Source organism: Trachypithecus francoisi, unplaced genomic scaffold, assembly GCF_009764315.1.
Source record: "Trachypithecus francoisi isolate TF-2019V2 unplaced genomic scaffold, Tfra_2.0 Contig00025, whole genome shotgun sequence".
Lineage (NCBI taxonomy): Eukaryota > Metazoa > Chordata > Mammalia > Primates > Cercopithecidae > Trachypithecus > Trachypithecus francoisi.
The window spans coordinates 574,307-586,795 of record NW_022680462.1 but is presented as its reverse complement, the minus strand read 5'-3'; the positions used below and the strand labels follow the sequence as shown (position 1 = coordinate 586,795).

The window sequence follows — 12,489 nt, the reverse complement described above, 5'->3', positions numbered from 1 at the left end:
AAACTACCAATGACATTCTTCATGGAACTAGAAAAAACTATTTAAAAATTCTTATGGGCTCGGCGTGGTGGCTCACGCCTGTAGTCCCAGCACTTTGGGAGGCCAAGACGGGTGGATCACGAGGTCAGGAGATGGAGACCATCCTGGCTAACACAGTGAAACCCTGTCTCTACTAAAAAAAATACAAAAAAATCAGCTGGGCGTGGTGGCAGGCACCTGTAGTCCCAGCTACTCCGGAGGCTGAGGTAGGAGAATGGTGTGAACCCAGGAGGTGGAGCTTGCAGCTCCAGCCTGCGCGATAGAGTGAGACCCTGTCTCAACAACAACAACAAATTCTTATTAAAAAAAAAAAAAAAGAGTCTGAATAGCCAAGGCAATTCTAAGCAAAAAGAACAAAGCTGGAGGCATCATATTACTCAACTTCAAACTATACTACAGGGCTACAGTAAACAAAACAGCATGGCACTGGTACAAAAACAGACACATAGACCAATGGAACAGAAATCTGTTGAAGTGTAGTTAACATAAAATAAGCACACCCATTTTAGGTGCACCTTTCAATGAGTTTTCACAAATATAATCTCACCATATTCAAGATACAGAACATTTCCATCATCCCCCAAAGTTCCTTCATGTCCCCTTGCAACAATCCCAACCCAACTCTTGGCACCAGGGAATGACTGATTTGCTTTGTGTCACTATTGATTAGTTTTACATTTTCTAGAATTTTCTATAAATGTAATCATAACAATATACTCTTTATGTCTGGTCTCTCAGCATGTTTCAGGGATTTGTCAATGTTGTACGTGTTAGTAGTTTGCTCATTTTTATTGTTGAGTATTATTCCACTCTTTTTTTTAAAAAAAAAACAGACAGGGTCTTGCTCTGTTGCTCAGGCTGGAGTACAGTGGCACTATCATGGCTCACTGCAGCCTCAAACTCCTGGGCTCAGGCAATCTTCTTTGCCTCAGCCGCTTGAGTAGCTAGGACTACAGGTGAGTGCCACCATGTCTGGTTAATTTTTTTAATTTAATTTTTTTGCGGAGACAGGGTTTCACTATGTTGCTCAGGTTGGTCTCAAATTCCTGGCTTCATGGGGTCCTCCACTTCAGTCTCTCAAAGTGCTGAGACTACAGGCATGAGCCATTGTACCTGTCCTCATTGGCTTTTCTGTTTGTTTGTTTTAACTGTAGTTAGTTTATCTAGTTATCTATTGATGAATATTTGGATTGGTTGTTTCCAGTTTATGAAAATTATAAAGATGATTAAAATCATTTATGTATATGTTTTGTAATGAACATATGTTTTCATTCTTCTTGGGTAAATACCAAGAAGTGCAATTGTTTACATGTTTGACTTCATGTTTTAAAAAAAATGACAACTGTTTTCAAAGTGATTGTAACATTTCACATTCTTACCAGCAATGTAGAAGAGTTCCAGTTTCAGTTACTGATTTCTAATTAAATTGCATTTTGTTGGAGAAGCCCAGTATGTGATTTCAATCCTGCTCGATTTATTGAGACTAGTTTTCATGGCCCAGCATATGATGAATGAATCTGCAATGAAAACACTGTTTAGTCTGCCATTGCAGGGTGGAGTGTTCTGTAAAAGTTAATTGGATCCAGTTAGTTGATAGCACTGTTCAAGTGTTCTGTATTCATACCAATTTTCTGTCTGCTATTTCTATCAATTATGAAGAGAAGGTGGTGAAGTATGGAACTTAAATTATGGATTTGTCTTTTTTCCCTTTCAAATTCTGTCAGTTTTTGCTTCAGGTCTTTTGAAGTTCTACAACTGGGTGCATTCACATTTAGGAATGTTATTTTTTCTTAGTGACTTGATAGTTTATCATTGTGAAATGTCCCTCCTTATGTCTGGTAATATTTCTTGTCCTAAAGTGTGTTTTGCCAGAAATGAATACAGTCAATCCACCTTTCTTATGTCTCATGTTTACTCTTTTCCATCCTTTTACTTTTAACATTCTTGTGTCTGTATAAAGTGGATTTCTTGTAGACACCAGAGAGTCAGATCTTACTTTATTACCCAATTGGATAATCTCTGATTTATAATTGGAATGTTTAATTCATATTTATTTAGTATAATTGCTGATATGGTTAGGTTTAACTGTACTGCCTTACTATTTGTTTTCTATTTATACCATACATTTTTATTTTTTTCTTCTTTTCCTGCCTTTTTGGATTAGTTGAGTATTTTTCAATATTTCATTTTATCTTCTCCATTGGCGAATAACACTCCTCTTTTTAAAAAACAATGGTTGCTATAGGTTTATGGAATACATCTTCAGCTTATCAGTGTACCTTCAAATAATATGATGCCACTCCTACGATCACGTAAGTTTTCAGAACCATATACTTTCAAGGTCTTTAGGCTTTGTCTGTTCAGAACCTGAACACCTCTCATATCTCTGGGGACTGCTCCTCTTAGTTTCTTAGTGGATGCTCTTTGCTTGGCCTCACCGAGTTTTACGTTGTGCATAAGCCAAAGATGCAAGAGGGCTCCCATGCGGATTTCTAGCTCTTGCTCTGTCTAGCTTACTCATCTGTGGTACCCTGCCCTAGAAATTCCAGTTGCCCTCCCCCCGTCCCTACTTCTGCTCTGTCTCATCAAGGCAGCAAGGCTGCCACGCCCTGCCTGAGTTACCCTCCTGTATCACAATCTGCAAAGCAGCTCCAGAAAGAAAGCTGGGGTGAGCATGGGTCTTGCCTTGTTTCATTTCTCTTGGGGGTTACAGTTCTGCTTTGTCTGTTGTTCAGTGTCTGAAACAATTGTTTCATATATCTTATCTAGTGTCCTGTTGTTTATTGCAGTAGGGCAAGTCCAGTACCAGTTACTGCTTCATGACCAGAAGCAGTAGTCTTCTCTCATATTTGTTTTTCTTAGACCTTTATTTTTGCATTCGCTTGTACAATTTATTTTTTTATTTATCATTGCCATATGGTTCATTAAAAATCTATGTTTATTTTCTGCTTAACAACTGCTTTACTCAGTGGGTTACATGTGCTTGCAGACATACTGCTTAGAACATTTTCAAAGTAAATATGCTGTTTGTTCAGACTTCTAATGTAAGCTCCATTATTTATTCAAGCTAGTATTCTAATATTTATTCCATTATTATTATTATTATTATTGAGATGGAGTTTTGCTCTTGTCGCCCGGGCTGGAGTGCAGTGGCGCGATCTCAACTCACTGCAACCTCTGCCTCCCAGGTTCGAGTGATTCTCCTGCCTCAGCCTCCCGAGTAGCTGGGACTACAGGCAGCCACCACCATGCCTGGCTAATTTTTTTTTTGTATTTTTAGTAGAGACAAGGTTTCACCATGTTGGCCAGGCTGGTCTCAAACTCCTGACCTCAAGTGATCCGCCCACCTCAGCCTCTTAAAGTGCTGGGATTATAGGTGTGAGCCCCATGCCCGACTATCATACCCATTTAAATAGGCGAAAAGATGCTTTAGAGAGATCACACAAGGATTCAAATTCAGATAATCTGGCATCAGGGCTGAGATCTTAACTACAACATATATGCTTTCAGAGTAATTTTTGCCTGAATACAAGTATAATATTCCTTGTTTAACAGATATGTGGCCAATGTGTGTAGACATGACGGAAGGCCCAGTTTTGAATATGGGTTGAAATGTGTTTCTAACCCTTTCCATTAACACTAGAAAGGGTTGTCTGAGAGACAGTGTGAAGACTTTCCTGGAAATGTTTCATAATAGAATTGCTTATATCCTACCCAGGAAAGTGAAGGTAAAATGAAGTCACTTCACTTCTATGTGGTCCATGGGCAAAGTGATAATCATTTTGCAGATGTTCTTGGCTGCACAGAGCTTTTATGCATGGTATTTCTCTTACTCCCTAAACACATGGGATATTTGAGCCTGACAAATTAGCAGTCTTTTCTTATTTTTTTATTGGAAGCCTGTTTTCATCGCTGTCTTTTGTTTTGTTTTGTTTTGAGACATGGTCTCACTCTGTCACCCAGGCCTGGAGAGCAGTGGCACGATCACGGCTCACTGCAGCCTTGATCTCCGTGGGCTCAAGTGATCCTCCTGCCTCAGCCTCCTGAGTAGCTGGGACAACAGGTCTACAGGTGCAGGCCACCATGCCTCGCTAATTTTTGTATTTTTTGTAGGCAGGGTCTCAATATGTTGCCCAGGCTGGTTTCAAACTCCTGGGCTCAAGCGATCTGCCTGCCTTGGCCTCCCAAAATGCTAGGATTACAGGCGTGAGCCACCCCACCCAGCCTTCATTGTTATTTTTATTTTATTTTATTTATTTATTTTTGAGACGGAGTTTTGCTCTTATTGCCCAGGCTGGAGTGCAATGGCGTGATCTCGGCTCACTGCAACCTCCACCTCCTAGGTTCAAGCGATTCTCCGCCTCAGCCTCCTGAATAGCTGGGACTACAGGCACATGCCACCACACCTGGCTAATTTTTGTGTTTTTAGTAGAGATGGGGTTTCACCAATTTGGCCAGGATGGTCTCGATCTCCTGACCTCATGACCCACCTGCCTCAGCCTCCCAGAGTGCTGGGATTACTGACGTGAGCCACCGCGCCCGTCCTCATTGCTCATTGCTATTTTTCTATCAAAACAGCAGGTTGATACTTTGACATGTTAATCTTTTTTTTTTTTGAGACAGAGACTTGCTCTGTCACCCAGGCTGGAGCACAATGGCACGATCTTGGCTCACTGCAACCTCCTGTCTCCCGTGTCCAAGTGATTCTCTGGTCTCAGCCTCCCGAGTAGCTAGGATTGGCAGGCATGCACCACCATGCCCGGCTAATTTTTGTATTTTTAGTAGAGACAGGGTTTCTCCATGTTGGTTTCAAACTCCTGATCTCAGGTGATCCATGCGCCTCAGCCTCTCAAGTGCCGGGATTACAGGCATGAGCCACTGCGCCCGGCCTGACATGTTAATATTTTAAAATGAAGAACAAAACAGCTAACCTAAGAAAAACAACTAGCAGGCACCCAAGGACATCTCAGGATGAAAAATCTGTGGCTGAACAATCTACATCATAGCCACTGAGAACAATATTAATTTTTCAATTAGTAGCAAGAGCAGAGAGATCATGAACAGATAAGGCTGAGTAGAAAATTGCTAAAACATTTTGAGACATGCTAGCATAAAAGCTTCTTGTAAGTACGGCATGCTTATTCAGTGTAACTAAAACAATATTTGTTAGAAATTATAAAGGTAAGGAGGCTCATGCATGTAATCCCAGAACTTTGAGAAGCCGAGGTAGGAGGATTGCTTGAGGTCAGGAATTCGAGACCAGCTTGGGAAACATAGTGAGACCCTGTCTCTACAAAAATAAAAATAAAAATAATTACCTGGGTGTGGTGGCACAAACCAGTAGTCCCAGCTACTTAGGAAGCTGAGGCAGGAGGATCACTTGAGCCCAGGGATTTCAGGCTGCTGTGATCCATGACTGCACCACCGTACTCCAGCATGGGTGACAGAGTAAGACCTTGTTTCTTTTTTTTTGAGACCGAGTTTCACTTTTGTTGCCCAGGTTGGAGTGCAATGGCACAACCTCAGCTTACTGCAACCTCTACGTCCCGGATTCAAGCAATTCTCCTGCCTCAGCCTCCTGAGTAGCTGGGATTACAGGCATGCGCCACGACGCCTGGCTAATTTTGTATTTTTAGTAGAGACGGGGTTTCTCCATGTTGATCAGGTTGGTCTCGAACTCCTGACCTCAGGTGATCCTCCCGCCTTGGCCTACCAAAGTGCTAGGATTACAGGCAAAACGCCCTGTTTCTTAAAAAGAAAGAGGAAAGAAGGCCAGGCGCGGTGACTCATGCCTGTAATCCCAGCACTTTGGGAGGCTGAGGTGGGCGTATCACCTGAGGTCAGGAGTTCGAGACCAGCCTGACCAACATGGAGAAACCCCATCTCTATTAAAAACACAAAATTAGCTGGACGTGGTGGTACATGCCTGTAATCCCAGCTACTCGGGAGGCTGAGGCAGGAGAATCCCTTGAACCTGGGAGGCGGAGGTTGCGGTGAGCCAAGATCACGCCATTGCACTCCAGCCTGGGCGACAACAGTGAAACTCTGTCTCAAAAAAAAAAAAAAAAAAAAAAGAGGGAGGGAAGGAAGGAAGGGAAGAAGGAAAAAAGGAAGGAAGGAAGGAAGGAAGCAAGGAAGCAAGGAAGGAAAGAAAGGTAGATACATGCCAAATAGAAAAAACCTAGTCTTTCAAATTTTCCTAATAGATTAAAAGACAAACAAGAGCACAGATTATGATGTGGGGAAGAGACTAGGTTCCACCACTCTTTACCCACCCATCATAGTCAGCCTGGAATTAGAGCTAATTAGGAAGAAAGGAAAGACCATTCCTGACACCTACTGGGTGCTAGCCACATGCTCGTTTGTCTCCTGCACCCGTGGATGGGCTTCTGGAAAGCACCGACCCCTCTTCCTCTTTTAGTAACTTCGCAGCTCCTGCACATGGGGTAGCTCAGCCTACGTTTGCTCAGTTCAAGTGACAGGTTAGAAATGGATTGGGAAAGGTGTTGAAAGTAAGGCTGAGGAAGTCACAATTTATAATCTAATAAGAGCCATTGTAAATTCTTGAAAAGGCTTTTTTCTTCTTTTTTTAAAAATTATTATACTTTAAGTTCTAGGGTACATGTGCACAACCTGCAGGTTTGTTACATATGTATACATGTGCCATGTTGGTGTGCTGCACTCATTAACTCGTCATTTACATTAGGTATATCTCCTAATGCTATCCCTCCCCCCTCCCCCCACCCCATGACATGCCCCGGTGTGTGATGTTCCCCTTCCTGTGTCCAAGCGACCTCATTGTTCAATTCCCACCTATGAGTGAGAACATGCAGTGTTTGGTCCTTGCGATAGTTTGCTCAGAATAATAGTTTCCAGCTTCATCCATGTCCCTACAAAGGACATGAACTCATCCTTTTCTACGGCTGCACAGTATTCCATGGTGTATATGTGCCACATTTTCTTAATCCAGTCTATCATTGATGGACATTTGGGTTGGTTCCAAGTCTTTGCTATTGTGAATAGTGCCACAATATTCTTTTAAAAGTGGTTTTGTTAGCATATTGCAGGTTTTCTCAGCCACAGTACTATTGGCATGTGGAGCTAGATCATTTTTGTTTTGGGAGGCTGTCCTGTGCCTTGTAGGATGTTTAGCAGAATCCCTGCCCTGTACCCACTAGATGCCAGTGGCATCTCCTAGTTGCAACAACCAAAAATGTCTCCTGGGGGCAAAATTGCCCAGGTTGAGAACCACTAGGGTGTTAGGGGGAGTGCTGAGCCTCAAGACAGGGGAGATCAGAGGAAGAAGAGCCAAAAAAAGTGGGTGGATGGAAGAGACACTAATTCAAGTGTGGTCTAAGAGTAGTGACTCTCATCACTGTTGCTGTGTTACACAGTATTTAGGAGCCTAATATACAAGTGTCATGAACAATTCATGAGGCATTTCCGTTTGTTTCTTTTGGAAAAATATAAAACCTGACATTGCTTGGAGAAAACTGGAGCCCGACTTGTCAGGAAAAGGTTATGGCCAGGTGTCCTTTTGCCCGAAGACATTTATCCTTTATGTAACTGGCAATACCAAAAGTAAACGTGCTTTCTAATGAAAATTGTCATTTTATGTTTACAAAGCTTTTGGTTTATTGTACAAGAGAAAAATTTCCTACAGTTAATGCTGTAATTCTCCCCTGCTAAGGAGTAAATTGTAAAAATACATGCTGTTACTCTTTGAAATGCGGAGTGATGTTCCTTAAAGTCTAGAGGATGTTACATGAAATCAGCTTCAACACAGGCTTGAGGGGACAGGAACATGAAATATATATTACATGCAAACACTTTGGTTTTGGAAATCTGCACGTTTATTTCAATGGCATCAGCTGATACTGTGTTCACTGTAACCTAGCAATGTCACAGCAGCATCTGGGGGCATATAATTGTGTCAGAGCTGCTGTTTACCCAGTTAAGTAAGGTTTGTGCTACTTATGATTCAATGCCATGGCTTTATCTTCCTAATCCTCCCTATTTTTGCCCCTGCAAGAAAGAAAGAACAGTTCTAATATCTTCTTGTTTCTGAGTATTGATTATTGGGATATGTGGATACTTCTGGGTAGATGTCCATTTGGAAAAGATGCTTGCTGAGTGCCCTTTATACTGACAATGGTGGAAGAAATTTCCTGATTGGGATCTGGCTCTTGATATATGATCCTTAGAGGTAATGTCCCTGTGGATGGTGCTGCCAGTCTGGCCCCTTATAAGACTTCACAGATAGGCTTGGGATCATTAGAGTGGGTTTCATTTCTATCATAGAAGGAGTTGATAAAAGGTGCAGGAAATCTACTCCTATTTTCCGAAGTTAGTTTCCAGTATAGTAACACATCCTGTGTAATTTTGTACTTAAAATTCATCTTTCATATGCCTTTTTTTTTCTTTTTTTTCTTTTTTGAGACAGAGTCTCACTCTGTCGCCCAGCCTGGAGTGCAGTGGTGCAATCTCGGCTCACTGCAGCCTCCACCTCTCAGGTTCAAGTGATTCTCCTGCCTCAGCCTCCCGAGTAGCTGGGATTACAGGCACACGCCACCACACTTGGCTAATTTTTTATATTTAGTAGAGACAGGGTTTCACCATGTTGGCCAGGTTGGTCTCAAACTCCTGACCTCAAGTGATCCACCTGCCTTGGCCTCCCAAAGTGCTGGGATTACAGGTGTGAGCTACCGTGCCTGGCCAACTATCTTGGATTTGTCATTCAGTACAGCATGGAAGTTGGTGCCAGGCATCCTGCTTCTTTGTACAATATTTCCATCTCCTAGGATCATGCCACGTGAGGGAGGCCTGCCTGGGTTTCCACCAGCTCCTTCCCTGGCTTTTGGTCCATTCCAGCTTCTCTGAGCAGAACTCTGTCCATGCTTGGGGGACCAAGAAGGCACAAGGGCAAACCCACACATGAATGAAGGTTGTGGGTTATTTAGTGTGAAGCAAGCATCATGGCAGAAGCTGTTTGGGAAGAGGTGGTCTCTCTGGTACTCCCCAGTCTGTTCACTGTTCTCACCCCTTCTCCCACATGCCCTCTCCCCCTACTTCCCCTTCTTTTCCTTTTCTTTCTTTCCTCTTTCATTTTCTACATGACATAACAACCTTCAGGTAGCAAAACATCTGCTAGGAGTCATCCTGGCTTTTGTGTGTAAATCTGGTTCTATTTAGGATGCTCTTTAAAGAAAGTTTTATCTTAGGGGGCCAGGAGGATGGCAGGAGTGCTGTCTTAAATAGCCTTAGAGCAGTATGTCCAGGAGCCCAGGCATCTGCTAGAAAAGCACGTGTAGCTGCAAAAGATAAGCATTTCCATCAGTCAGGGAATCAGTGAGTAAGTTTTCTACTACTCACCTGAGTGTGTGCAGTCCCGCACCCTAGGAAGCAGTACACGGCAACACACCTCGCTGCTGGGCTGGGCTGCAGTGCCTCAGTGCTGCTGCTCACTAGCCTTGTGCCCTCGGGTAACACGCTGGCAACCTGGGCCTCTGCTTCCTGATTCATAACTCAGGGATGACGACGGCAAGCTCCCTCATCAGGCTGTGGTACAGGTTAAGCGAGTTTATAAATTTAAAATGCTGGCTCACAGTCCACATTCAAGAAATGTCAGCTATAATAATATCACGATCCTTGTCCTCAAGGAACTTGAAAACTAGTTAGACAGAGGGAACAACACATGTGAAAGAATTACAAAAAAGAGTTAGTCCAGGTGTGGCGGCTCATGTGCATAAACGACATGGAGTTTAAAGAAGAATGAAATGTTTCAGCATCTGAGCGGTCAGATAATGTTAGCAGAGGACGGAGATTATGTTAGAGCTTGCAAGTTGTTAAGCCAACAAACATTAAGCACCTATTCCTGTGACTCACTCACCCAACTGAGTGTTTGCCATATGACATTGATTTTGCCAATCACATTTTGCTAATCCTAAAAGGAGGCACAATTAAGATCTTTGTGCTAGGTACTGGGCTAAATAACCTTCCATGCAAGATGCCATTTCATCCTTTCAATCCTTTCAACGAATCTGGAATAAGGTAATTTTTTTTTTTTTGAGATGGAGTCTCGCTCTGCTGCCCAGGCTGGAGTGCAATGGTGTGATCTTGGCTTACTGCAACCTCCGCCTCCCGGGTTCAAGTGATTCTCCTGCCTCAGCCTCCTGACTAGCTGGGATTGCAGGTGGCCACCACCACGTCCAGCTAATTTTTGTATTTTAGTAGAGACAGAGTTTCACTATGTTGGGCAGGCTGGTCTGGAACTCCTGACCTCAAGTGATCCACCCGCCTTGGCCTCCCAAAGTGCTGGAATTACAGGCATGAGCCATTGTGCCCGGCCAAGGTAGTAAAACTTTTATGGACAAAGAAATTGAGGTTTTGGAGCTGTTAGCTTGTCTAAGATCAAAGCACTAACACATGGCAGAGCTTAGAATGGAGCAGGATCAAAGATTGCCTGATGGCAGAGCACACAAAAGAGGAGGAGGTGGGAGGCTGGGCACAGTGGCTCATGCATGCCAGTGATCCCAGCACTTTGGGAGGTCAAGGTGGGAGAATCACCTAACCCCAGGAGTTCAAGACCAGCTTGAGGAACACAGTGAGACTCCATCTCAACTGAAAATTAAAAAATAGCTGGGCATGGTGACATGCACCTGTAGTCCTGGCTACTTGGGAGGCTGAGGCGGGAGGATCATTTGAGCCTGACAGTTTGAGGCTGCAGTGAGCTATGATCGTGTCACTGCACTCCAGCCTGTGTGACAGAGCGAGCCCATGGGGAGGAAGGAAAAGGAGTGTGTGAGGTATGAGAGTCTGGACAGACAGGGAGACTGGAAGAGGTGTGGAGGGTAGGGACCCAATGAAGTCAATATTCTAGTGGGAACAGGGCATCTGTTGGGGAGCCTGAGTGACATACATAATGTGAGACTAATGGGCTACTGGCAGAGGAGAGCTCATTTCAGCTTGAGAAAAGGCAGCCAGGCAAAAGGAAGTAGCAGCCATGCAGATGTGACCTGGTGAGGGCTCAGAGTCGGGGCAAAAATAACAAAAAGGAAACTGTGAAGTCTAGGGGACCCCTTGAAGGCAATATTGACAGGTGTCTGTGACAGCTTGGATGACGATGGTCAGTGAGAGAGGGAGGGTGAGAGTGATCTCAGAGTCCTTGCCTCAGCAGTCCTGAAAATAGTGATCTTCAACCAGGCCAAGAAAACAGGGAAGGTGGGTGGGAAAGGAGGTGCTGTTTTATACACATTAAACTTAGGGGAATGTGTGGGAATCCTGTAAACATTTGGACAGACGAAGACTGGGGTATATGGGGGAGGCCAAACTTGGAGACAAAGATTTGAGAATTAGCCATACAGAGGGAAAGGCTACATCTCCAAGGCAGTGGTTCATGGCCAAAGGAAAAGTGGCCACAAAGGGAAGAAGAGCGATTGGTTTGGATGCTTATAGGAAAATCAGGAAAACAGAAACAGTGTCTCAAGGAAGAACATAGCCCTCCACAAGAGATAGGTCAGCAACCACTCAGGTCCTATGAGGAAGCAGACTCGGACTCAGTGGACTGTGAGGGTGGAGGAATTCCCCACCTGCCTCTGGGTGATGGAGAATCTACCTGGGAGGCTTGGGGATAACAGATGGAGAGGAAGAGCAGTGGGTTTTTGTTTTTTTTCATAGAGACAGAATCTTGGTGTCACCCAGGCTGAAGTGCAATGGCACCATCAAAGCTCTCTGTAGCCTCAAACTCCTGGGCTCAAGATACTTCTGCCTCACTCTCCCAAGTAGCTGGGACTGCAGGCACACACCACCATGCCCAGCTAATTTTTGAATTTTCTGTAGAGATGAGGTCTCACTACGTTGCTTAGGCTGGTCTCAAACTCCTCAGCTCAAGCGATTCTCCTGTCTTAGCCTTCCAAAGTGATGAGATTGCAGGCATGAGTCACTGTGCTCAACCTCCAAGTCTTTGTTAAAAACTAATTTTTTATTGATACATGACAGTTATACATATTTCTGGAGTACATGTGTTATTTATTTATTTATTTAGAGACAGAGTTTCACTCTGTCGCCCAGGCTGGAGTGTAATGGTGTGATCTCTACCAGCTAATTTTTGTATTTTAGTAGAGACAGGGTTTCACCATGTTGCCCAGGCTGGTCTCAAATTCCTGACCTCAGGTGACCTGTCTGCCTTGGCCTCCCAAAGTGCTGAAATTACAGGCATGAACCACAGTGCCTGGCCAATAAGAGAGCGCCTGAATTTTGGATTCAGTGCAGGGGTGATTCAGACCACTTGAATTAAAAGCTCTTTGAATTCGGGTAAATGAAGCCCCAAATGTCTCATCCCATGGCCTGTACGGGGATTGAACTCGTGACCTTAGTGTTGTTAGTACCATGCTCTAACCAACCGAGCTAACAGGCCATACGTGATATTTACATAGATGCATATAATGTGTA

General features: G+C 43.8%; 2 protein-coding genes and 1 non-coding gene across 10 annotated transcripts in view; 1 reads left to right on the top strand and 2 right to left on the bottom strand.

Moving 5' to 3' along the window:
- Positions 1 to 12,489, top strand: part of CCNY (cyclin Y) — a 331,884-nt gene that overhangs the window by 52,709 nt on the left and 266,686 nt on the right. The window lies entirely within an intron of this gene.
- The window catches only part of LOC117093088 (translation initiation factor IF-2-like), a 119,594-nt gene that overhangs the window by 80,358 nt on the left and 26,747 nt on the right, over positions 1 to 12,489 (bottom strand). For 2 of the 8 annotated variants that reach the window (XR_004442704.1, XM_033230309.1), the window contains exon 3: positions 9,412 to 9,597. The exons of 5 other annotated variants lie outside the window; for them this stretch is intronic. The gene's annotated coding sequence lies outside the window, so the exon portion shown is untranslated. Of the gene's footprint in view, positions 1 to 8,652; positions 9,351 to 9,411; positions 9,598 to 12,489 lie in introns of those variants that run through there. One more of the 8 variants, XM_033231967.1, reaches the window with a different exon arrangement.
- TRNAV-AAC lies at positions 12,381 to 12,454 on the bottom strand. The gene has a single exon. It is a non-coding gene; the product is annotated as a tRNA-Val (tRNA).